Source organism: Panthera leo, chromosome C2 (assembly GCF_018350215.1).
Source record: "Panthera leo isolate Ple1 chromosome C2, P.leo_Ple1_pat1.1, whole genome shotgun sequence".
Taxonomy (NCBI): Eukaryota; Metazoa; Chordata; class Mammalia; order Carnivora; family Felidae; genus Panthera; species Panthera leo.
Window position 1 is genome coordinate 65,969,347 of NC_056687.1, and position 27,769 is coordinate 65,997,115.

The window sequence follows — 27,769 nt, forward strand, 5'->3', positions numbered from 1 at the left end:
GACATACGGAAGACAAAGAGGACTTAGGCTTGCCCCTAGGGAGCTTATAGTCCAGTGGGGGTGATACAATATGCATACAAATAACTATAAAACAAAGTAGACCAGGTTGTAAGAATATTTTTAGTGATGTAGAAATGCTCACAAAACAATGCCATGAGAAAATTAAACTGGGCACTAAACTGTATATGCAAACTGAGTTCTCCTTAAAAAGTACACATATAAAAGGCTGAAGGAGAAAATTCCAAAATGTTAATGGTGGTTGTCTGGATGATGGACTTAAAAGAGATTGTAATGTTCTTCTTTATTCTTTTCTATTTTTTCAAACTTGTTTTTACAATGACTCTGTATTACTATTAGAAGCACTAAAAATATGCTTTGTTAATTGAGTACTATATAAAAGTACAAAGTATGGTAGAAGTAGGGAGGAGCAAAGATTGTATCTCCTAGGGTTGGGGAATTGGGAAGGCTTTAAGATGTATATCTTTCCTAATGCTGAAAAACTTTCCTTGGAAATAAATATCTTAGAAATAGATAATGAAATTTTATCCAGTTGAAAAGGCATATTGAATTCCTACAACTTTTTTTTCTCTATGACATTTGACTACAGTCTCTCTTTCTCTCGTTTCTACACACCCCCCACACACCTCTCTTTTGCCTATAGCTCTAGTAGCCGCTAGCTGGCATATTGCCTTTTAAATTTTATATTATTTGAGATATATCTTTCAAATTCTTTACTACACTTACCACAGGGAGATATTTTCTGAGTCAATGGTTATTGTCATTCACTAGTCATATTCCTAGTTAGAATATACAAGCTTGGCAAAGAATCTTTCCACTTGTCCCACTGACCATAGAAATGTTTTACTTGGTTATTGGCTGGCAGAGTCTGCTCTTTTATGCTCCTGTTCTTCTGTAGACCTCTGTATCTGTAAATAGTCAACCCATAGAGTGTGTACTCTTCAGGGTCTAATAGACCTCTAGGAAAGAGACTTCTTGTAATATTCCACAAGTCACCTGTGCTGCTTCATCAGCTGATGAGCTTCCTGTTCTGTTGCCGGATGCCCTGGGTGATGGGACTTCCCACAGCGTGTGGTGAAGTTGTAGAGGTTTGTCAGGACAGAATTTAGGTGACATATATAGGCTTCAGCTAACTTGAAAGGTGAGTCTTGATTCTGGATGGCCTTGGGTGAATTATTTACCCTCTGTATGCTTTAGTTTCCTCACTTGTAAAATGGACACAATATCAGGGTACTTGGGTGGCTCAGTCGGTTAAGCTTCTGACTTAGGCTCAGGTCATGGTCCCACGGTCCGTGAGTTCAAGCCCCACATCGGGCTCTGTGCTGACGGCTCAGAGCCTGGAGCCTGCTTCGGATTCTGTGTCTCCCTCTCTCTCTGCCCTTCCGCCACACACACCCTGTCTTTCTCTCTCTCAAAAATAAATAAACATTAAAAAGAATTTTTTTTAACGTTTATTTATTTTTGAGACAGAGAGAGAGAGAGAGCATGACCAGGGGAGGGTCAGAGAAAGAGGGAGACACAGAATCTGAAACAGGCTCCAGGCTCTGAGCTGTCAGCACAGCTGACAGCTGTCGTGGCTCCGTGGGTCCCTGGCTCGAACCCACGGACCGCGAGATCATGACCTGAGCCAAAGTCGGACGCTTAACCGACTGAGCCACCCAGGCGCCCCTAAAAAGAATTTTTTAATGGAAACAATATTTACTTCGTAGGCTTATTTTTAAGATTAAGATTGTCGGGGCGCCTGGGTGGCTCGGTCGGTTAAGCGTCCGACTTCGGCTCAGGTCATGATCGCACGGTCCGTGGGTTCGAGCCCCGCGTCGGGCTCTGTGCTGACAGCTCAGAGCCTGGAGCCTGTTTCAGATTCTGTGTCTCCCTCTCTCTGTGACCCTCCCCCGTTCATGCTCTGTCTCTCTCTGTCTCAAAAATAAACGTTAAAAAAAAAATTAAAAAAAAAAGATTAAGATTGTCATTCATAGGCATTTGATATATAGTTGCTCTTCGTATGGTGTATCATAGCCTGGAGGATTGTGGCAGATTTTTTTTCTCCTGAATAGATTACAGGAAGAAGAGGAAGCAAGAAAATATGCTGAGAAGATATCATAACCTTACCTTTCTTTCCTTCTCTGAAATAGTAAGGAACAAAAGAACATGTAAAGAAATAATTGCTATACAATGTTATCTAATGCAATGACAAAAGTATATTCAAAATACAAAAGGAGAAATGTTGAACTGGACTGGGATCTGGGAGGGCTTTGAGAAGAAGTGCTTCTAGGGCAGAGTTTTGAATGATAAGTGAGTAGAGGGGGGCAGGTGAGGGTGGTGGTGAGGGGGGACATGCCAGGTGAGGAGGGTCTGGACAGCACCATAACTTCGGCATGGTACTCCTGGTAGACCTTGGAGTGTGGGGAAGTCTTGAGAGATGAGACCAGAGAGAGAGAGTGGATCCAGACAATAAGATTGACTTCACCTGTATGTGTAAGGACTTCTCAAAGGGACTGAGCATGCCCTGAGCCCCCCTTTCTCCTACCTGTTTCAGAGGTGTCCCAGGCTTGTTAATTCCATAAAGTGCAGCCCTGGCTAGACAGTACTATCTCTTGGTTATTTTTTTCTGTTTGGGAAGCATTGCTTCATAACTTCCCAGACATGCCTGCATATCTACTGTTATACCTCCTCTACTGCTAACTCTCTCCCAGCCACATCCAGAAGCTCAGCAGCAGTTGTTTTGGAAGCTGTCACTGACCCTCAAATATCATCCAGGACTGACTTTGATCCAAATGTATTCAAATGTGACTCATCTAGAGAGACAGATTTGCACATTATAGAAATAGAGTTCCAGGTTCATATAGCAAATCCAACAAATAGGTACAGGGTCAGCCTGAGTGAACTTAATTCAATGGGCATCCCACACAGAATGCTGAGGTGTTGGAAACCTGTCTGCTCAAAGTACATGTAGTGGGGGTGCAGCCTGGAGCGGGTATTTATGAGGCCTTCTTCAGACCCAGGAGGTGTGGCTAGACTATGCTGGCCCACACTCTTTCTTGGCTGAGACAAAATTTCTGCCTTTCTTTTTGTTCCTTACAGAATGTCTTGCTTTTTGGTGATCGTGAACATATTGCTGCTCGTTCATGATGCAGGTGAGTCACTTTTCAAAAAACCTTTGTGGGTATTTCTGAAACAGTGTTGGGAACAGTGAGGAAAATAGTGATTTGGAGATTTGAGGAAAAACAAGCAAATGATTTAATCTCCCTGAACCTCAGTCTTTTCATTTGTTGGATGGGAATAACAATGTTGTATTTGTTTCACAGGTAATGTTGAAGAACAGATGGGAAAATCTAACAGACACATATTGTAAAGCATTGTTTACTTTTTAAATGAGAACCCCTACACCCACCCCCAATTTGGCTTGTCCATTCGAGTCTATATTAGATAATTAAACTTATTCACACCTATGCTTTGAACTTCTCTAACTTAAAAATATCTAGACATTCTTCCTCACTTCAAATAACTCTGACAAGTGTTGATTTCGGGTATAGTATCACAGAATATTTGAGACCAGACCTGTCCTGAAAAATCTGGATAGGTGGTCAGTGCAGGGTTTTTATAATTCTTTTTTCTCCATTCTTCAAAAATGTTGGGATGAACAGTATACATATGTTGAAAATGTTAATGTAACTCAACTAACCAAAAGTATATATGCAAAAAGACTTTATAGAAACACACGTGTCCAAAACCTCCAATATAATTACTGTACAAAATGATCAGACATTTTTATAGTTGTCAGACACAGGCCATCTCTCAGGGACCTCCAGCCGTTTTGCCAGTCTCAAAGATGGCAGCAGCTTGAAGGCATCCTTAGGTTCCAGAGATCCACTCAGGAGTTAGTGTAAGGCCTGGTTCATCCAGATTGCATTTACTACCTCTTTTCTTTTGATGCTTGGTTACTGTGCGTGTGTGTGTGTGTGTGTGTGTGTGTGTAGGGAGGCAGTCCACTCACAGTCAAGAATAACCCAACCAGATAAAGGAAAGAATATGTATATAGGTGAGAAAGAAAAAGGTGTGTTAGTTCTAATAATATAGCAATATTGATAGCCTCATACTGTGTGCTAGGTATATAGTAAGTGCTTCAGACATAGTATCTTTCTACAGCTTTCAAAGTGTTTTCTCACATTATTAGCTGTTTTCTGAGCTTTTGCTCAGTTTCTTAAGCCTTGGGAAGCTAAAGACACAATGGGCTAGAAATATAGCACAGATTGAAATAGACAAAAGAGTTATTCAGATTCAAGTAGGATCATCTGTAGACACATCAGACACATCACCAATTACCTCATCAGTAGATTGTGTCTTTGTCATTCTTTGGCTAGAGGCTTTGGATTCCTGAGTCTGAGACCTTTTCCCTTGGGACCAGAAGGAGTACAGCGGTAGCAAGACTTCCTGGGTGTAACCTGAGAAGCTAGAATTAAGGCCCTCTCATGAGTAAGCTATATATTTTTATAAGAAATTAGGAAGAAGGGCAGCTTACTAAGGCATCCACCCATCTGGTCCACTCTTTCTGTCTCTCTGAAAAATGACTGAGCCATGTCATATAAAAACAGCCCTAAGATCCCGAGGTATTTTGTAACAAGCCCAGGGCAGTTATTTTTATCATAATTATACATTAGAAAACTATAAGCCAGAGAGAATAAGTGACTTGCCCATTGCCAAATGACTAGTAAGGGGGGCTTAGAACTAGAACTTAGATTTACACCTCTTCAGATTAGGATTTTTCTTATAACCACAATCCACTGCTTCTTGATTGTGACCACATTAGACAAATAACAATTTGAAGAAGAAAACATTTCAGTTTTTATATGTGTATCTATCCTTCTAAAGGTTATACAGATTATTTCTCCTTGCCTCCTTCTTTCCATCCTCATCTGTCTTCCTTTATATTCATTCATTTATTTAATTAGTTGTTGATTCATTCATCAGTTTTAAGATGAGTGTTTACTGGTAGACAGAAGAACACAGTTCAGATGGAGGTCTGTGGAGCCAGACTACCTGGGTTTGAGTCATAGTTCTACTACTTACTAGCTATGTGTCCCTGAGCAACTTCACCTCACTTGTGCCTTGGTTTCCTCAGTAGTAAATTGGGGATAATAACAGTAACTACCTCCACGTTAGTGTACAGATTAAATGAATTAAATTTATGAAAATCTATTAGAATATGTCTAACACAATATAAACACTTGATACATGTCACCAGATGCATTAATCAGAATTCTCCAGAGAAACAGAACAAACAAAATCTATATAAACAGATCATGTGATAATGGAGGTAAGAAGTCCCAAGAACTGTAGTGGGCAAGCTGGAAACCCAGCAAAGTGATTGCCAAGTCTGAAGGCTTAAGACCCAAAAAGAGCCTTTTTTTTCGGTTTGAAGTCTCAGCTCAAACAGTCAAATAGAAGTTCCCTGTTACTCAAAACAGGGTCAGCCTTTTTGTTCTATTCAGGCCTTCAACTGATTGGAGGAGGGCCACCCACATTATAGAGGGCAGTCAGCTTAGTTTACCAACTCAAATGTTGATATCATCCAAAACACCTTCCAAGACGTGCCAAAAATAATGTTTGACCAAATACCTAGGCACCCTGTGACCCAGTCAAGTTGACACATAAAATCACACTGGATAGTTTTTGACTGCATCAAGTCCTGTGCTAGGCACTGGTGAAACAGGATGGTTAAGATATGGTCTCTGTACTCTGTGGACAGTTTATGCCCAACTCCACCAATAGCCACATGATTGCCACTGATGAATGAGCAGATTGCAACTATTGTTTAGCTGGAATGTACCCTACTGGATATCTCTCTGGCTGCTCTTTGCTGGGCTGATGGCTCCGAAGCTTCCTTGCCTAGGAACATTTAAAATTTGGATTTCCCCTTGGTGTTTCACCTATGTTTTTCTTCTTTCTTTTTTTAAGTTTATTTCTTCATTTTGATAGAGTGAACGGAGGAGGGGCAGAGAGAGAGGGAGAGAGAGAATTCCAAGCAGGCTTCACACTGTCAGCACAGAGCCCAATGTGGGGCTCGATCTCATGAGCGGTGAGATCATGACCTGAGCCAAAACTGAGTCGGATGCTCAACCGACTAAGTCACCCAGGTGACCCTATATTTCCCTTCTATTTAGTCTCACTTTATTATATCACACTGACTGGTTCTTCCTCCTTTCTGATGCCTGTTACCTGCACAGTGTCCCTAGGAGAAAAAAAGATTGCCTTCTTAGTAGAGTCCCTACTTTCATAATGCTTAAGTTTCATTATTCTGTCTTACTCAAATTGGGAGCTTAGTTTTATAGGCTCAAAAGTGTGGTAACTGTGACCTGAAACTTTCTTTTTAAACTCTGAAATGTCTTGTTTCTTTCTGCATTGCTACCAGTATCTTACTTTGTGACCCCAAGCAACTCTGCTTCCTGAGTTTCAATTTTGTCTTTCAGCCAAAATAATTGACAGAAGAATTCTGACTTGGAAGCCCAATTTATAAAGTAAATTAGAGAGGGATTGTTTTGATTGAGTTGGTAAAAGAAAGGAAGTCTCACTGATTTGATCTTCTCTTGGCTGTCAGTGACAACTTCTGGGATGGGCTCTGGAAAAAATGGTTTCAAAGATTGAATCAGATGATCTCTAAGCCTTCTTCCAGCTCTAACAGATCAGGAACCAATTCCATGTCATGATTCAATGAATAGTACAGAGTGCATGGCTGTATTCTTCCCAGCCCTCAGCTCCTTCTGTTGTTAATTCTGCCCAGACCAGTAGGTATTTGTGACAAGTAGAATAGACTGACTTACTAAAAATCTGTTTCTGCCTTTCTAATTTGCCTTCCTACCTTGCTGAGACTAGAGAGTAAAACAAACAAACAAACAAACAAACAAAAAACTACATTTCTAAGATTGCTTTACAGTTTGGGTTCTGGGAATGACATAAACTCTGCTAATCAGATACATTTGCTCACAGATTGAATCACCAATTGATTTGAATGGGGAGAGAGGTGATATTGCACGAGGCATCCTTTCTTTTGCCTGTGTGAATCTAGCAGGTGCGGTTTGGCTCTGGAGTCAGTGATGACTTCCTGATTTACCAGCTTCCTGATATGGCAGAGACAGCAGTTCTACTGGCAGACCAGCTCTGAAGTGTTGTTCTGAGCCTAGCATAATGTGAGGAAGGACAGAACACACACACTGCAGGTCTTACCTTCTATGCCCTACTTTGGGCTTATTCCTCCAACCTTCCAGTAATTCTGTAAACATCTAATTGTCTATACTAAATTCCTTTCTGCTCGAAAAAGCTAGAATTATTCATTTTATATGTTATTAAACCCGACCTGATGCAGCATTCACTAGCCTTTATAAATACTTTACTAACTTCATTTCTTCTTTGACATTCTCAGTGTCTATAGAAGAGTTACGGGTCCACCCGTTCACTGACTTTCCTCTCTCCTGCCACTTCTCCTTTGTGGAGGGCACAGAAAATATTGAGTTTTCTTGGGAAAGAGAAGACATCAAAGGGGGAATATGAAGTAGAGGATGATAAAGAATATTACCACTTTCTCAGGTATTATGATTTTTTTTGAAGTTTTCTCAAAGTTGGTCTATAAGTTTCACAATAACACAGAGCAACTAGAGGATCAAAACTTCTTGTATGAGGGAAGAGTCTCTGTGGATTGGGCTGAAATTTCTGCGGGGACCCTATCACTTTTACTAAGATATGTGTATTTCATGGATAAGCTACAAGTGTTCAGCCATCACACCAAATGGAAGAGGTGAAAGTACAATTAAGCTAATAGTAGAAGGTAAGGGCGTTTATTGAATGAACTTGGTATTAAGTTCTATCTCTGTTTATAGGGATAAATTGTAAGCTTCCTCTTCTGGTGTTGTCAGTTTTCCTCTTCTACTCAAATTTTTATAGGCTCCTCTCATACCCATCATGTAATTCATCTTAGCTGAAAATACTGCTCTGAACCAAAATTGCTGTATCTGCACCTGTCTATATTACCCATTCTTTTCAAACAAGCAAACAAAATATATATACAAAACCAAAAACCACAGACATTATCCCAGACTCACCAAACAAATTGTAACACTGAAAGCCCAAAATGTTATATAATATAATTCTCCTACATGAAAACCCTGACCTATGTCCTGTGGTTTAGTGATACCAGTCCTGCACTGGGTATTAGGAGGCCTAAGTTCTAATTCTGGATGACTCTGGATAACTTGTTTAGCTTTTCTAGGCTTCATTTTCTCACTGTTAAAATATGGGATTGGACCAGTTGATCTTTGTAATGCCCCAGGGATGCCCCTTCTCAGGATTATATATATATATATATATATATATATATATATATATATATATAATGCCCCTTCTCAGGATTATAGGAGAGTGGTCTTCTTCTCACCAGAGATCTCCTGTGGGTGGAGGGAGGCACAGTAGAATCCCTCCAGGGCAAGTGCTGGTAGAGATAAGAAGGTGGTGGTGAAAATCATTTGTTATCTTCTGTGACTCCAGTAGGGTGTCTGAGGTCAGCAGAGGGTCTGCAATGAACCCCTGGAGAGGGGAAGATTCCAAAAGTAAATACAGCAGTGGTAGGTGAGACCTGCAGGGTAGGAGCATATATATAGCGTGATTTTCTCTCAGTGCCTACATCAAAAGTTTAACCACAGTGAATCTTAAGATATGTTACCTCCATAAGGCTTAATGTAAACACTAAGGGCAAGATTTCTGCTAGCTTGAGCTTCCTGAGGCCAAAATAAAAAAGAAACTAATTGTTTTGTTATTTTTTCCAGCCAGACTTTGAAATGCCCCAGGTACAGTTTGATAGGATTGATGATGAGGACGTGACAATGTGCATCTCTAAGGGCTGGTACCTCATGCCCAACGTGACCTGGCTTGACCCAGCAGAGAGGGACCTGAGCAATCACAGTACCATAGGTCCCGGAGGAGCAGATGAATGGCTTCTACAGGGTGTTCCCTGTCCTGAAATACACTGTCAAGTTAAATGAGAAATATGTCTGCTGCGTAACAGAGACAGATGTGAAAAACCAGCCCTTCAGAATCATCCACAAGTACCCAAGTGAGTGAGTGAAAGCAGGGTGTATTTCATCACAAAAAAAGGAAGCATGATTATGATTATGATTATTATTAACAATTATTTCTGGATGATGGGATTATAGACATATAAAAATACATATTATTTTCTTCTTTGTACCTGTCTTATGCAACATTCTATAATGAACATATATTATGTTTTTACTCCAAAAAAACTATACTTTAAAAAATATTTTTAAGCATCTTTATGAAATATAATTTACATGCCATAAAATTTACCCATTTGAAATGCACAATTCATTGTTTTAGTATATTCAGAGAAATGTTCATCCATCACCATTATCTAATTTTAGAACATTTTCATACCCTAAAAAGAAACCCCATATCCATTACCAGCCACTCTCCATTCCTACCATCATGTCCCTTAGTCCTAGGCAAACACTAATCTACTTTCTGATTGTGCAGTTTTGCCTATTTGGACCTTTCATATAAATGGAATCATACGATATGTGGTAACTGGTATCTTTCACTTAGCATAAGGTTTTCAGGGTTCATCATTTTGTAGCATGTACTGGCACTTCATTTATTTTTATTGCTGAATAGTATTCCATTGTATGGATATACCATATTTTATTTATCCATTAATCAGGTAATGGAAATTTGTGTTGTTTCCATCTATTGGCTACAATGAATGATGCTGCTATGAACATTGGTGTGCAAATTTTTGTGCTAATATGTTTTAATTTATCTTGGTATATACCTAGGAGTGGAATTGCTGGATCACTTGGTGGCTATTTTTAACCTTTTGAGGAATTTCCAGGCTGCTTTCCAAAGTGGGTGCACCATATTACACTCCCACCAGCAGGCTATGAAGGTTCCGATTTCTCAATATCCTTGTCAGCACTCATTATTATCTGTTTTTAAAATTTTAGTCATTCTAGTGAATATGATAGTATCTCATTGTCATTTTGATTTGCATTTCCCTGATGGCTAGTGATGTTGAGGATCTTTCCATGTGCTTATTGGTGATTTGTATATCTTACTTTTTTTAATTTTTAATTTTTAAAAAAAAATTTTAACATTTATTCATTTTTTTTTTGAGAAACAGAAAGAGACAGTGTGAGCAGGGGAAGAATAGAGAAAGAGGGAGACACAGAATCCAAAGCAGGATCCAGGCTCTGAGCTGTCAGCACAGAGCCCAACATGGGGCTCGAACCCACAGACCATGAGATTATGACCTGAGCCGAAGTCGGGAGCTCAACCAACTGAACCACCCAGGCGCCCCTTGTATATCTTCTTTGAAGAAATATCCATTCAAATCCTTTGCCCATTAAAAAATGAATTATTTTCCATTATTATGAGTTATTTCAATAACTCAAAAGTGAATTATTTTTTAATTATTAAGTTGTAAAACTATATATTTTGGATACCAGTCCCTTATCCAATGTATATTTGCAAATACTTCCTCCCCTTCTGTGGTTCTCTTTTTACTTCTTGATGATGTCTTTTGTAGCAGTAAGGTTTCTAATTTTTATGAAGTACAATTTATCTATTTTTTTTTTAGAGAGAGCAAGCAGAGGAGAAGGGTAGAATATGAGAGAGAGAGAGAGAGAGAGAGAGAGAGAGAGAACTCTAAGCAGGTTCCATGCTCAGCACAGAGCTCAGTGTGGGGCTTTATCTCACAACTCTGAGATCATGACCTGAGCTTAAATCAGGAGTCAGATGCTCAACTGACTGAGCCCCCCAGGCACCCCCATCTATCTATTTTTTTTGTCACTTGTGCTTTTGGTGTCATATTTAAGAAGTAATTGCCTATTCCAAGATCACAAAAATTTACTCCTATGTTTTCTTCTAAGGATCTTATGGTTTTTTTTTAAGTTTATTTATTTTGAGAGAGAGACAGCAAGCATGCGTGTGCGAGCAGTGGAGGGGCAGAGAGAGAGAGAAGGGGAGAGAGACCCCAAGCAGGCTTGGTGCTGCCACTGCAGAGCCCAGCGTGTGGCTCAATCCCATGAACTGCAAGATCATGACTTGAGCTGAAATCAGGAGTCTGATGCTCAACTGATAAGCCACCCAGGCACCCTAAAGGTCTTATGATTTTTTAACTCTTACATTCAGGTATATGATCTATTTTAAGTTAATTTTTGTGTATGATATGAGATAGGGGTCCAACATCACTTTTTATGTAGAGATATTCAGTCTTCCCAGGACCATTTCTTGAAAAGGCTATTCTTTCTCCATTGAATTGTCTTGACTTCCTTGTCAAAAATCACATGTCCATAAATATAGGGTGTATTTCTGGTCTCTCAATTCTGTTCCATTGAACTATGTATCTGTCCATATCCTAGAGCCACATAGGATGAAAAGCTTGGTATAGCTTTTTAGTCAGTTTTAACACAGGAAAGTGTCAGTCTCCAACTTCTTTTTCAAGATTGTTTTGGCTATCCTTGTTTTGACATTTCCATATGAACTTTAGGACTATTTCTTAATTTCTGCAAAAAAAAGTGCATCTGGGATTTTGACAGGGAATGTGTTGAATCTATATATCAGTTTTTGGAGTACTGCCATCTAACAATATTGTCTTCTAATCTATGAACATGAATGCCTTTCCATTTATTTAGGTCTTCCTTAATTTCTTTCAATGATGTTTTATAGTTTTCAATTTATAAATTCCATACTTATTTTGTTAAATTTAGTCATAAGTATTTTATTCTTTTTGATGCTTTGCAAATGCAGTTGTTTTCCTAATTTTTTTTTGGAATGTTTTTTACTAATAAAAAAATACAGTTGGGGGCACGTGGGTGGCTCAGTCGGTTAGCGTCTGACTTCAGTTCAGGCCATGATCTCACGGTTCACAAGTTCAAGCCCCGTGTTGGGCTCTGTGCTGACAGCTCAGAGCCTGGAGCCTGTTTCAGATTCTGCATCTCCTTCTCGCTCTCTGCCCCTTCCCCACTTGTGCTCTGTCTCTCTCTCTCTCTCTCTCTCAAAAATAAATAAAAACATTAAAAAATACAGTTGATTTTTGCATATTGATTTTGATTCTTGCAACCTTGTTAAATTCATTTACTAATTGTAATAGTATTTTCTGTGGATTCCTTAGTATTTTCTGTGTACAAATCATGTTATCTGTGAATATAATTTTTATTTTTTCCTTTCCAATCTTGATTACTTATATTTCATTTTCTTATTTAAGTGGCCTGACTAGAATCTCCAGTACAATGCTAAACAGAAGTGAGAGTAAACATTCTTATTTTGTTCCTGATCTCAATGACAAAGCATTCATTCTTTAATTATTAAGTATGGCGGTAGATGTGGACTTATTGTAGATGGAATTTATCAGATTGAGAATCTTGTCTTCTATTACCAGTTTACTGTTTTTATAATGAATGAATTTATGATTTTGCCAAATGCTTTTCTTGTATGTATTCAGATGATCATGTTATCTTTGTCCTTTATTCTGTTGATACAGTATATTACACTGATTTTTGTATATTGAACTAACCTTGTATTCCTGGAATATATCACATTTGACCATAGTACATAATCCTTTTAATGTGTTATCGGGTTGTGTTTGTAGGTATTTTGCTGAAAATTTTTGCATCCATATTTATAAGAGATATTGATCTACAGTTTTCTTGTGATGTCTTTGTCTGGTTTTGGTTATCAGGATAATACTGGCCACAGGGAATAAGTTGAAATGTATTCCCTTTTCTTCTGTGTTGAGAAGGAAAGGGAAATTTTCTCTCTGTGGAGAGTTGGTGAAAGATTGGTGTTAATTCTTTAATTCTTCGGCTTTTAGGTTTCTTTATTTTCTCTATTGCTTTCCTGTTCTCTGTTCATTTATTTCGCTCTGGTCTTTATTATTTCCTTCCTTCTGTTGGCTTTGGGTTAATTTGGTTTTCTTTTCCTAGTAACTTAAGGTTGATCTAGGATCTTTCATCTTTTTTTTTTTTTTTAATCAATATAAAAACAGGGAGGGGACAAAACAAAATTGACTTTAAGGTAAAAAGCATTTTAGAAATCAGAATGGTCACTACATAATAATAAAACTTCAATTCAGCAGGAACATATAACAATGTTAAACTCTTAGGTATATGTTATAGCTTCAAAATATATGAATACAAAATTGAGATATCTTTAAGAAAAATGTGTATGTTCAAAAACTTTAACATACTTTTTTCTGTAATTGATAGATCAGGCAAACTAAGAACAACAAGGATATAGATTTGAACACAAATAACAAGCCTAATCTAAAAGCATATTATAGAACACTGCATCCAACTACTTGCTGAACACACAGGGCTATTTACAAAAATTAACCATGGATTAAGCTATAGAACAAATCTAATAAATTTCAAAGACTCTCTATAGACCACCTCATCAAGTAACAAGTAATAAATACAACTTTTTCAAAAATAACAAAATAAAAATCTCTCCATTATAAATTTAAAAATACATTTTAAAAAGTTCATAACCAGAAGGAAATCATAATGGAAATCAGATTATTATATAATATTTCAGAAAAACTACATATCAAAACTTGAGGGATACAGCTAAAGCATTTTTAGAAGGAAACATAGGTTTAAATACAGTAGAAAAAAGATTAAAAATTAATGAGTAAAACATATAATACAAAATTAGAAAATATTTATTTATTTACAATTTTTTAATTTGTACCCAAATTTGTTAGCATATAGTTCTATAAGGATTTCAGGAGTAGATTCCAGTGATTCATCCCCAATGTATAACACCTAGTGCCATCCCAACAAGTTTCCTCCCTAATGCCCCATACCCATTTAACCCATCCCCCCACCCACACCCCCTCCAGCAACCCTCAGTTTGTTCTCTGTAGTAAGAGTCTCTTATGTTTTGTCCCCCTCTTTGTTTTTATATTATTTTTGCTTCCCTTTCCTTATGTTCATCTGTTTTGTATCTTAAATTCCTCATATGAGTGAAGTCTTACGATATTTGTCTTTCTCTGACTAATTTCGCTTAGCATAATACCCTAGTTCCATCCATGTAGCTGCAAATAGCAAGATTTCATTCTTTTTGATTGCTGAGTAATACTCTATTGCATATATATACCACATCTTCTTTATCCATTCATCTGTTGATGGACATTTGGGCTCTTTCCATACTTTGGCTATTGTTGATGGTGCTGCTAAAAACATTGGGGTGCATGTGCCCCTTTGGAACAGCACACCTCTATCCCTTGGTAAATGCCTAGTAGTGCAACTGCTGGGTTGTAGGGTAGTTCTATTTTTAATTTTTTGAGGAACCTCCATACTGTTTTCCAGAGGGGCTGCACCAGTTTGCATTCCCAGCAACAGTGCAAAAGAGATCCTCTTTCTCCGCATCCTCGCCAACATCTGTTGTTGCCTGTGTTGTTAATGCTAGCCATTCTGAGAGGTGTGAGGTGGTATATCATTGTGGTTTTGATTTGTATTTCCCTGATGATAAGTGATGTTGAGAATTTTTTCATGTGCCTATTGGCCATCTGGATGTCTTCTTTGGAGAAGTTCTATTCATGTCTTTTGCCCATTTCTTCATGTCTTTTGCCCATTTCTTCAGTGGATTATTTGTTTTTTGGGTGTTGAGTTTGATAAGTTCTTTATAGATTTTGGATACTACCCCTTTATCTGATATGTCATGTGCAAATATCTTCTCCCATTCTGTTGGTTGGCTTTTAGTTTTGTTGATTGTTTCTTTCACTATGCAGAAACTTTTTATTTTGATGAGACCCCAATAGTTCATTTTTGCTTTTGTTTCCCTTGCCTCCAGAGATGTGTTGAGTAAGAAGTCGCTGCGGCTGAGGTCAAAGAGGTTTTTGCCTGCTTTTTCCTCCAGGATTTTGATGGCTTCCTGTCTTATGTTTAGGTCTTTCATCCCTCTTATTTTTGTGTCTGGCATAAGAAAGTGGCCCAGGTTCATTTTTCTGCATGGTGCTGTCCAGTTTTCCCAGCACTGTCTTTTTCCATTGGATAGTTTTTCCTGCTTTGTCAAAGATTAGTGGATTTGTGGGTCCATTTCTGGGTTCTCTATTCTGTTCCATTGATCTGAGTGTGTGTTTTTGTGCCAGAAAATATTTAGAATTGAGAAAGATCTTTCTTCTTTTTTTAATATGGGCATTTAGAGTAGTAAATGCACTGATTTAGCTGCATCTCAGATATTTTGGTATGTTATGCTTTCATTTTCATTCATCTCAGAGTATTTTCTAATTTCCCTTGAGATGTCTTCTTTGACCTTGGTTATTTAGGATTGTGTTGTTTAATTTCCACATTCTTTTTATTTCCTAAATTGCATTGTTATTGAGTTCTAATTTCATCATATTTTAATAAGCTTTGAAATGTGAAGTGTGAGTTCTCCAACTTTGTTCTTTCTTTTTTCTTTCTTTCTTTCTTTTTTTTTTGTTTTTTGTTTTTTGTTTTTTTGTTTTATCCATTTTCTGACTTACCTCTCCTCTGGAAATCACCAGTTTGTTCTCCATATTTTTGTCTCTTTTTTTCCTTTGTTTGTTTGTAACTTTGTTCTTTGTTTTCAAAATTGTTTTGGCTATTCTGTACCCCTTGCATTTCCATATGAATGTTATGATCAGCTTGCCAACTTCTGATCAAAAGCAAGGTGGGATTTTGATAGGGATAGCTATGAATCTGTAGGTCAATTTGGATAACATTGCCATATTAAGATTTTGACCCATGAACATTGATACCTTTCCATTTGTTTAAAGATATGATTTTTTTTTTTAATGTAAAAGGGGCACCTGAGTGGCTCAGTCAGTTAAGTACCCAACTTTTGGTTTTGGCATAGGTCATGATCCCATCATTTTTGGGTTCGAGCCCTGCATCAGGTTCTGTGCTGACAGCATGGAGCCTGCTTGGGATTCTTTCTCTTTCCTTCTCTCTCTGTCCCTTCCCTGCCCGCTCACTCTCTTTCTCAAAACATAAACAAAAATTAAAAAAATAAAAAATGTAAAATAAATTGTAGAGGCCCTGAGGTTAAATGAATTTGGAGGAAAAAAAGACCAGTACATGACACACTAGAGAAATGAAGCCCACTTTAGAATAATTTTGCTGCTGTTTTCTTGTTGAAGGGTGTAATGGCTCAAACCCTACTGCAAGGAAGAAAGAGAAGGGGGAAAATGAGGACGAGAAAGAGAGGAAAGAAGGGGAAGACAAGAGAGAGGGACAGAGGCATGGAGGTAGAGCGTGCAATATGTATTGGCAGGTTACATAAAGACAGAAAATGTTTATCCCATTTAGTGTCTTGCAGATCATCTTTTCATGACCTTACCAAGAAATGTTCAGTGGAGCAATTGTCCAGCAACCAGAGCAGAAAAGACTGAGAATTGATAATTGTATCTTTTTCGTGACACTACTTATGAGAATTAAAAGATTTAATAAAGTTAAAATTTCCTAGCATAGTTCCTGGACATAGTACACTAACAATAAATGTTAGGTGGTATTGTCATTAAATATGTTCTTGTTTTTATTTTTATTACTTCAACATCTTAAGAATGTTTGTTTTTAAGAGGGTAGGCTCTAGAGTCATAAAATCACTGACTAATAATGGGCAAAATTTAAAATAAAAATCATAAAAATCTGCTTAAATAAGCTGAAAGGCATAATTGTCTGAGCATAAAAAGACAAAAACAAGAAAATAAAACTCCCGCCAAAAAGCATATGCTTATTTTATTTTACATATGTACTGATTATGGAAAATTCAGGCAATAATGCAAGAAGAAAGAATAATTTTTTCCTTCCTGTGAGTTTATAATAATAAATGTATATTTTCCTAACCAAAGAAAAAATATAATGTGGAGGAGCTGGACAGACTTCAGAGAAGAAGAACAGATTCTTATAGTAAAAGATCAAATAATTAGAACCTTATCCTAAGAAGAAAAGATTAGGAGATTATTTTGGCCTTAACTATTTAAAGCACCTTTATAAAAAAAGATACTGATTTGTTGTTCATGAGATTTGTGAAGAAGATAATAAAATAGGATAGTCATAAATTAAAACCTCAAGATTTTAAAATATCCCTTAAAATTTTTTCAAAACTGGAGTAGGTTATGACCTAGCAATTATACTACTAGATATTTACCAAAAGGATACAAAAATGGTGATTTGAAGGGACACATGCACCCCAATGTTTACCAGCGTTATCAACAATAGCCAAATTATGGAAAGAGCCTAAATGTCCATCAACTGATGAATGGATAAAGAAGATGTGGCATGCATATATACATATATATATATATATATATATATATATATATATATACATAGATGGAACTAGAGTATATTATGCTAAGTGAAATAAGTCAGTTCACTGAAGACAAATACATGATTTCACGCATATGTGGAATTTAAGAAATAATACAGATGAACTTAAGAGAAGAGAAGGAAAAAATGAAATAAGATAAAAACAGAGAGGGAGGCAAATCTTTAGAAACTCTTAAATATAGAGAATGAACTGAGGATTGCTGGAGGGGAGGTGGTTGGGGGGATGGGCTAAATGGGTGATGGGCATTAAAGAGGGCACTTGTTGGGATAAGCACTGGGTGTTTTATGTAAGTGATGAGTCACTAAATTCTACTCCTAAAACCAGTACTACACTATATGCTAGCTAACTTGAATTTAAACTAAAAACAAAACAAAACAAAACAAAAAACTGGAGTAGGTTAATGGAAAAAAGGTGTTGAATCTCTAGCCAGGTGTGTGTGTGTGTGTGTGTGTGTGTTCTATGGGTACAATAAAAATAATAGTAAATACTTAAATAGAACTCTTACTTGGCTTCTGTTGCTGTTCTAGGGCTTTATATATAGGTACTTATTTAATCATTGTGGGAATCAGATGAGAAAAATAATATCCACATATAAGTATGTTTATCAGATTTAGTAAATAAAAACAGAGGGTGCTCAGTTAAATTTGAATTTCAGATAAACAACAAACATTACCACATATGTATGCCAAAAAATTATTTGTTATTTATGTAAAATTATAATTTAATGGAGTGTCCTATATTTTATTTGGAAAACCTCTATCTAATAGATGGGGAAACTGAAGCTCAGAGACAATTGGGAGGGAGTATTCCAACTTCACTGGAAGAACAGAAAGAAGAAACTAAAGAACAATTACTCTTTCATGCTTTCTATGCTTATCTGTAGAGGAGAGGGGGCTGGAACCGTGTTCTTTGGAGGCCTCTTTTTCTTCTATTTTTCTGTGTTTTTGGTAAGCCAGTTAGGGTCATTCATCTATTAATACAACAAACATTGGAAGAATGTTTAGTTGGTGCCAGATGTTGGCACTGCACCATGAAAGATAACCAAGATTGAAGTAGTTCCTGTCCTCATGCAGTGGACAGGTTAGTGGGGAAGACACTGATTAAATGAGGGAACTCTGCAGGGTGAGGGGAGTTATGATGGAGAGAAATCGGGTCCAGCAGGAGCATGCAGAGGGCCTCCTCACTTGGTTTAGGAGGATAGCATTGGGTAGGGTGGTGGTTCTCAAGCCGCACTCTCAGATGAGCAACATTGGCACCACCTGGGAGCTTGTTGGAAATGAAGATTTTCAGGCCCCACCCAAGACCTACTAAATCAAGAATTCTGGGGGTAGGCCTAACAATTTGTGTTTTAACAAGGCCTTCAGGTGATTCTGACCCACTCTCAAGTTCAAGAACCACTGATGTAGGGCATCAGCCCTCAGGGGTAATGAAGACACTCACAGCATCTCTGGCCCATCCCTCCCCATGAGATGGGGTGCCATCTCCTCAAAGTCATGGGCAGCAGGTGAGGAAGCAGAGCTCCTGGCTCCTTGCCCCATTCCGGTAAAACAAGGATAATTAGACTCAGAGATTTATTTTGCGTTGTCCATTCCTTTAAAGGAAAGAAAAATGGAGGTTACTTATTCCTCAGATTATTCTCACATATTCAGAAGCCTTTCTCACATATTCAGAAGTAGTTAGAGGTCTCTCACCATTACCATGGGGGCCACAGACTCTTTTCTGAGACACTACAAAAAGTTATTAATAAGCTGACTTCAAGGAAATTCCTGTTTCATGTCGTCTGAAATGCTCCAAAAGGTCAACACCTAAAAATGCCTGGTGTCCTGGAAGTGCCTAGAGTCCCCTATATTTTACTTTTCTTCCTTTCTAACTCTGTGCATGGACTTATTTATATAAAGCCCTTTGAGATCGGGCATCTGCCTATTTTTCCACCCTCATAACTCACTGTTTTTCAACACATGGCTATTGCCGTTACTTTCAGCTAACTGACTTCTCATCGTTCTAGACTGTGCTTATTTTTTCATTCTGCCAAGCCACCACAGAGGCCCTGCCTATGCTTAGGTTGCCTTTCTTTTTTGGGACTGCTTCATGGACTCCTAATCATCCTGAAGGATTTAGCTCAGATGTTAAGCCTTTCCTAAATCTCCTACTCTCATTTCTATTTGTTCAATATTTCATTCATTCATCAAATATTTGTTGGGCTACAACTCTGTGCCAGATACTCTTTTAGGCATTGGGTATACAGAAATAAACAAAATGAATTCCTTCTGTCTTGGAACTTACATGCTAGTAGTTGGGTAAAATAGGCAGTAAATAAACAGATCATTAAAATATGTAGTAAGTCACTGTATGGGTCCATTTATATGAAATACAAAAACAAGCAAAATTAATCTATGCTGTCAGAAGTTAGAGTCATGCTTACCCTTAGAGTATGAAGAGGGCACAGTGGCTAGGAGGGAGCATGAGGAAAATCTGCAGGTGTTGGTAATATTCTGTTTCTTGGTCTGGGTGCTAGTTACATGATTGCATTCAGTTTGTGAAAATTAATTGAGCTGAACACTTACATGTACTTTTCTGTGTGTATATTATATTTCAATGTAAACTAAATATTTAGTTTATAGGTAGTGTATCAAATGGTCAAGAGTTGTATAGAGAAAAATAAAGCAGGGAAGGCAGATTGGAAAAAGAGTGGAGGGGGAGGGAAGGAAGGTTGTGATTTTAAATAGGCTGTCCAGAGAAAAACCTTACTGAGAAGCTAAATTTTAAGAAGAATTTGTAGGAGGTGAGGATGCCAGGCCCTGGGATGGACAAGGGCTGGTGGATTTGAGTAACAGCAAGGAGACCACTGGTTGGAATGAAGAGAATATGAGGAGAGTGTAAGAGATGGTATCAGAAAGATAACAAGAGACTGGAATGCATTGTGCTTTATAGGCCATTGTAAGGGTTTTGGCTTTTGCTCATACTCTGAGAAAAGATGGGAAACTATTAGAAGGTTTTCAACAGAGGACTAAAATTACCTCACTTATATTTTAAAAGTATCTTTCTGGTGACTTTTGAGAAAAGAGCCAAGAGAGATGAGGATGAGAGCAGGGTGGCCAGTTGGGAGATTGTTATAATAATCCAGGTAAGAAAAGATGATGACTTGTCCAAGATGGTAGTAGTGGAAATGGTGAGAGGAGAGTGGGTTATGGAGGCAGAGCAGATAGGATTTACTGACAGATTATATGACGGGTGTGCAGAAAACAGAGAGTGGAGTCACCTGAGAGAGTGGAGTCACCATTTATTCTGATCCAAAAGTCTGAAATTTGGTTTGGATGTGTTAAGTCAGAGAGGCCCATTTCAGACATTTGAGGGGCCATGTTGAATTGATGGTTGGATATGAAATTGGAATTGAGGAGAGAAGTCCAGGCTTGAAACATGCAACTGAGAGTTGTCAATCTATAGATGGTATTTCAAATTGTAAGACTAAATGTGCTTACAAGGGAGCAGTCATAGATGGAAAAGATTAGAGGTCCAGGAACTGAACCCTGGGACCCTCCAACATTTATAGGTCAGAGAGATTAAGAGAAACCAGCAAAGGGAAATGAGAAGGAAAGGACAGTAAAGTAGAGTGGAAAAGAGGAATGTGTTGTGACCTGGAAGCCAAACGAAGGAAATGTTTCAGGGAGGAAGGAGTGATCACCTGTGCCAAAAGCTGCACACAAGTCAATAAGAGGAGGACTGAGATGAGATCATTTGAGAGAAAGAACACAGGCAGTTTTGGGGGACTAAGAATAGATCACTGGAGAGGTAACACAGAAGACAGTTTGTTTCAAAGGGGAGCAGCAGAGAAATGAATGTTAGCTGAGAGAGTTAGGGTTTCACTTTTCTTTTTCTTTGTTTAGATGAGAGGAATAACAGCTTGTTTGTATGTTGATAATGAACAAATGGAGAGGGTAAAGTTGAAGTAGAATGGGGGAAGAATTGCTGAGTAATGTCTCTTGGTAGGCAAAAGGATGGGGTCCAATGCACAGGTAGAAGGGTTTGCCTAGGTAAGATTATGCAAAAGATTATGCATAAGTCAGAGTATGTAGGCACTGATGACAAAAGTGAATAGTGTGGTTTGGGGAGCTTGTAGAAATTCTCTTCTGCTTGCTTCTAATTTTCTTAGTGAAATAGGAGGTTTATCAGCTGAATGTGAGGCTGGGTATGATGGTATTGGAGGTTTGAGGAGAAAGGATGAAACGGTCATCTAGGAGAGGAGAGGAGAATAACTAAATAAACATGACAGTCTTCCTGGGTAGCACAGAAGGCATATTTGAGGTTTATGGTTGTAAATCTAAAGTGAGAATACTTAGTATGGTTGTGTGTTTTTCTCCAGCCACATTCAATTGCTTGTGTATAGGCACAGAATGGGAGGAGAGTAGGGTTAGCCAGATGTTGGGGTTTGGCCATATAGGTGTGACAAAGGAAGACAGATATGTGCTAGAAAGTGATGATGTAACCACCCATGGGATCTAAGCTGTGTTAGAAAGGGTAAGGGATGTAAAGCAGGGGAAAGGACAGTGAGGAAGCAGTAGGATCATTGGTATCCAGGTCCTAATGGCAGCCAAAGAGTTCTTAGAGTCAGGTACTAGAGATAGTGAGCTGGAGGGGTAGAAGGTAGTGGTTGGAGAGTTTCAATGTTTGGAATTGAGATAATGGAGTGGTTGTGGTTAATGCTAATGACAAAATCTAAGTTCTAACCATGGAGCGGGTGACTAAGGGAAAATGGGAAACAAGATCCTTAAAGGAAAGAAGGTCCAGGTCCAAAGAAGGTCAATGGGTGGATCATACACCAAGAATTATGACAGAAGTAATGTTGAATGGCTTGGCAGGACCAGCACCTAAAATAAAGGAATGGTGGTGGGGAGCAATAGAAGAATGTAACATGGAAGGTAGCGAATGGAAAAGTCTAATGGGATGAGATTTTAAGCTCGAAGTGTGCAGAGAGGAGGGAGAGAGAATGATCTGGAAGCCATAATGAGAAGTAAGGAATTCACTTACGTCAAATGTATGGAGGATGTTAGAAAGAAAACTTGAAAGGGCTATAGGGGAAGAAGTGTCCTCAGAGGAAAGTCAAATTTCAGTTAGAGCAAGAAGGTAAGGGAAATGTTAACAGAAGTTGAGAATAGAAGGGGTTTGCTGATGATTGATAGCAGGTTCCAGAGGGCACAGTAGAAGGGTTTCACAATTTGGGAATGGGTTGTAAATAGGATCCAAAAAGGAAGGGTAAGAGCCATAGGGAGATCAGAGTCCACGGGATTAAGGATATACTGGGGGTCTTGTGCTTCTTGTCATGTTAAGCTTGAAAAGGGAAAAAGACACGGTGAGATTAGATATGGTTATCTCAAGACAGACCACAATGGCAAAGCTGTGAATGTTGTTGAGGGGAAAGAGGGTGAGGGTTTTGTCAGGAGCACACAGAATTTTCAGGTCCTCTCTTTACTCTCTGATGAAGGAGTGGAAGCCAGGATGGAGCAGACTTATCTGGATCATGTGGAACTCTGGGACTCCCTTTTGATTCTTGTGGGTGACAGCATGGAAGCTGGAGAAAGAAAAGCAAGACAGCCACATACAGTAGCTCAGGTTGTGCATATTACAAGTCAAGGGTGTTTCATTTACATACACTCTAATGTAACCACCCTGGAAAAACACTCTCTCCACAACACCTGAAATATATTATATTCGTAAACTTTTAACATTGCTGAGATTCATTATTATTCATCTTGTCACAAGGCTGTGTGAATCCCTTATAAAGAGAAACCACGTTGCCCTATCTCTCTTTTCTGGCCTCTGAAACATAGTAGACTTTTGGAATAGGCGTCGTTAGCTCTTAATTCCTGAGTCTTATCATCATGGCTCCAGAGGTGCAAAATAACTTGGAACCTTGATATGGAAATGCATGACCTCTCTATTCCTTTTCTCAGGTCACACCAGGAGCACCCTCCTCCTTTCTCCCTCTATGGACTCACAAGCTAATAAACAGACTCTGCAGTTGTTCCTTGGCCTGGGATTACTTCCTTTCAGAGAATACTGAAATGTGGTGGGATTTGCTGACTGGTGACATCAATTCCTCTTGCATGTGTCTCAGCCCTACAAACCTAATAGACGCAGTAGTGCAATTTCAAGGCCATGGACCTGTTTGGCTTCTGTTTCTCTTCTGTCTCTGAAAGTTGGTAGGAAATATCCATTCACTTCCTTTTTCTCTTTTTGCTTCTCTAATTGTTCCCTCAACAATATTGTTGAATTGATGAGTGAGTAAATCAGAATTTTGCCTCACAGATAGAGAACTGTTAGTGCTGAGTGAGGGTTATTTGAGTGTTACTGCTCTTAGGGAACAGAGAACAGAGACGATTCATTTTTCTCAACTGTTCTTTCCTGTGGGACTTTCAGAGATGCATTGTAGCTGATTGCAGGGTTTGCCTCTGGTACAGAACCCTAGCCTACCATGTTTTCATTCTTTTTTTACAGGGATAAAGTATCCCCACATGTATGTCTACTATTAAGAGATTTGAATAACATCTACCCAAAGAGCAAACTGTCTTGCCTTTAGCCAGTGGAGCTCCTGTTTTTCTCCTGTGGATGATATTCGTTTTTGTTCTCAGCACTTATCTGTCATAAACCAAGAAAAAGTAATGAGGTAATAAGTCCAGTGTGTTGGATGCTGCCTGAAACTATAGAGCTCCCCTATCTTGTCTCTCTCAGGCCTGCATGTTTAAGTCTTATTTCTTCATCTTTAATTCTGTTTCATTTATAAGATTTACTTTCATTTGACCTTATGCCTCTCTCATGTTAAATGCTCTGAGTAGAATTTAACAACCTTAACTGCAAAATGAAAGATGATTGAAAGCCTGATGTACTATCTACATTGTGTATGTTTCATTGATGTGGTGCTTCAGTGATGATTTGTTGGAGAGTCAGGGCAGATCAGGTTTCCTGTAAGCCACTTTTTTGCTCTTGGTATTGAGATTACATGGGCACTTTGCCAACACAAAAGGAGACCTAAGGGACATCTTCCTAAAACTGATTATAGATGGGATCATTATATTTCTAAAAGCCTTCTCTGGGCATTATTGTACAAAGGCTACAGAAATCTTGGAAAGTCAAAGAAAGTGAGACTAACTCTTAAACTCTTCTGATTTGTCCAGTTGATTTCAGTCTTTATTATTCCTAAACGTCACCTTCCAAATCTCTCCTTTCAATGCTCTTTGTGCACATTCTCCTCCTTTGTTCCCTTTGGAAATGGTGGGGGTTGGAGGATGACATCTGTCCTGGGCCCTGTAGGAATCAAGATTAGGTTATGGGAGAGACAAGGAAAAGTCATGTAAGACAAAAGCCAACACAGAAAATTGTCAAAGAACCAGAGATGTTAATTGGTTGACAACCTGAATTTTTTGAATCAGTGGATTTGGGTGATGAAATAATTTCAGTGGAGATAAGATGTATATCTGCTTCTGAAACCTCCATGTAGAATGTCACAGGAAGAAGGCACACCAGGGAGATTGATAGCTGCATTCTGAAGGTAAGTTTTCACCAGGACAGAACTTTGAGATGTGTGCTAGAAGTTGTGGGGGACCCACAATGGCTGGCATGATTCTTGGATGTATCCTCTATGGGGAGACCAAGTTGGACCAGGGATCACATTTCAGGGAACTTTAGAGGCCTGGCCTGAACTGTACTCACATATCTACTTAAAATAAAAAAGTGAAAGGATTTACATAGTTATTAGAACTAAATGAAGGAACTTACGAATTACTTATATGTGCTCAGCAACTACATAATGGAGAACATTAATTAGGAATTAGTGATTCACATTGATGTGATGATTTTTAAAATAAAGGGAAACACATTATGTATGATTTCTGTGATACAATTTAAATTATAAATTAAAATCTTGAAGGTTAAAAAAAATAAAATAAAATAAAGGGAAACATTGCAGCAAGATAGAATGAGTATGAGAGGGACCCACCCAGTGAATCCTGACTCTATTCCTCACTAGTTGTATGGTCTTAGACAAGTTCCCGAAATTTTATGAACTGTATGTTCCTTATCTATAAAATATCTTTTTCATAGGCTCATTGTGAGACTTATAAGAAAATATAATAGGTTAAAATAATTGATAATAATAAATGATACTTGACACATAGGACTCTTTTTGTGCCACGGACTATTCAAAAAAATTTGTATACATTAGCTCACTGAATCCTCAAAAAAAGAAAAGAAAAAGGATGAGTTAAGTACTGTTATTATGCCTCTTTAAAGAGGAACCAGACACAGAAAGGTTAAATAACTTCCAGGAGTATGAAGGGCAGGGTCAGGCAGAGCCAGGATTTAAACCTAGGAAGCCTGGTTGTTAAACATAATGTTGTCTCTCCATAAGGTATCAATCACAAGAATGTTGTTACGATACAGGTCAATTAGAAAGAAGTTGAAACATGAGACTAGGGATGACTGGCATTTACAAAACACAAAGAATATGTGAGAATATAAATATAACTGGCTACCAGCTTTACTGTGGAGTCTGGTGGAAGAATTTTGGATCATTTTGTTTTGAGTTGTCCCTGCTCCTTGGAAAATGACAAATTCTGCTAACTTTGTATAATTTAAAACTAGGCTAGGAATTAGAAGGATAAAGTCCCTTTTCTTTTAAAGGCAAAAATTTCCTTTCAAACATGTTTCATCCTTTTGACAACTTTATACAAGTTTCCCAGTTAAATATTGCATTCTTATCTGTTAACAATCTTGTCTCTTATTTTCCTGGCAATACATTCTTTTTATAGGCCCTCATTTTATCCAGTTTCTGGGTGTTTCATATCTGACCACAGTAGGTCAGATAAGACCTCTGTATTCCAGTGATAACCATCAGGGTGCATTTCCTGTTTTCTCCCACGTTCATTTAGCCTGTTTTCCAGCAAGTTGTATTACTCCATTCCATACGTGCTCTAAGTTTTGACCTCTCTATAGAATCCACAGTATCATTTCCCATGTGAATTCTCTACGTGCTGTGTATATGAATCTCATATATGAACTCAACCCATTATACCTTTTTTCTGTGTGCACTTTTTGTTAATGATGCCATGAGGAAGCAGGAGAAATATACAAGCCCAGAGTTTTTCCAAAGAGTTTTCTTTATGATGGACCTTCTCAACTCAACATTTTTTTTCTTTTTTTCCTCACTTGATACATTTTCCATAGCCATCTTGCCTACACAAAGGAATACTATCTCTACACTGTGTATTCCCAGATCTGTACCTCCAGAGCTGAGAGCTCTTCCAGAAACTCTTCCAGAAATCTATCCAACTGCTCACAAGGTATCTCCATTTGGATGTCTTAAAGTAACTCATATTCAATTTGTGGAAAATGTAATTCATTTTTTCCTCCCTTCCTTCCTACTTTTCCTTCCTTCCTTCCTTCCTTCCTTCATTACTCCCTCCCGCCATCCCTCCCTTCCTTCCTCCCCCAGCCAAGCAGTATCTTCTGTTCTCTTACCAATCACAGGAAATGGCATGACTATCTACCAAGCTTTCCAAGCTGGAAGCTTGGAGTCATTCTGGACTGTTACCTCCTCCTTAACTCCCATAGACAGTCAATAGCCAACTCCTGTCCCTGCTACCTCCTAAACCTTCCGTGAATCCTCACTGCCATTATCTTAATTCAGATCACCATATTTCTCACCTCATTCCTGAAATCACCTCCTAACCGAGCTTCTACTGCTAGGTCTAGCCACCGTCATAACAGACAAAGGGCTAATAACAATATATGAAGAACCATTACAAACCAATTAGAAAAAGACTAAGAACCAATAGAAAAAGAAAGAAAGAAAAGGGCAAGAACCAATAATTTATAGAAAGATGCTCAATCTCACAAAGGGAGTAATAAAATAAATTTGAAATAAAGAAAAATGAATTACCATTTTTTCTCTATCAGAGGCCCAAAAGTTTAAGGACACAGTGCTTGCAAAAATGTAGGAAATAGACGCTAAGTTGTATATTTTTGGTGTGAATGTAAATAGGTATAATTTCTTTGAAGGACAATCAGTAATTATAAGCAACTTTGTCAATATACACACCCTCTAAAAGGATGGATTTAAAAAACATTTTTTTAATGTTTATTTATTTTTGAGCGAGAGAGAGCACGTGCCAGCAGCGGATGGGGAGAGAGAGGGAGACACAGAATTCGGGTTAGGGTCTGAGCGGTCAGCACAGAACCCAATGCGGGGCTCAAACCCACAAACTGAACCTTGAGATCATGACCTGAGCCAAGGTCGGACACTTCACTAACCAAGCCACCCAGGTGCCCCAAAAGGATGGATTTTTTAGTTGCATTTTGACAGTTTTTTTTACCATGTTTTTTTTACCATATTACTTTTCAA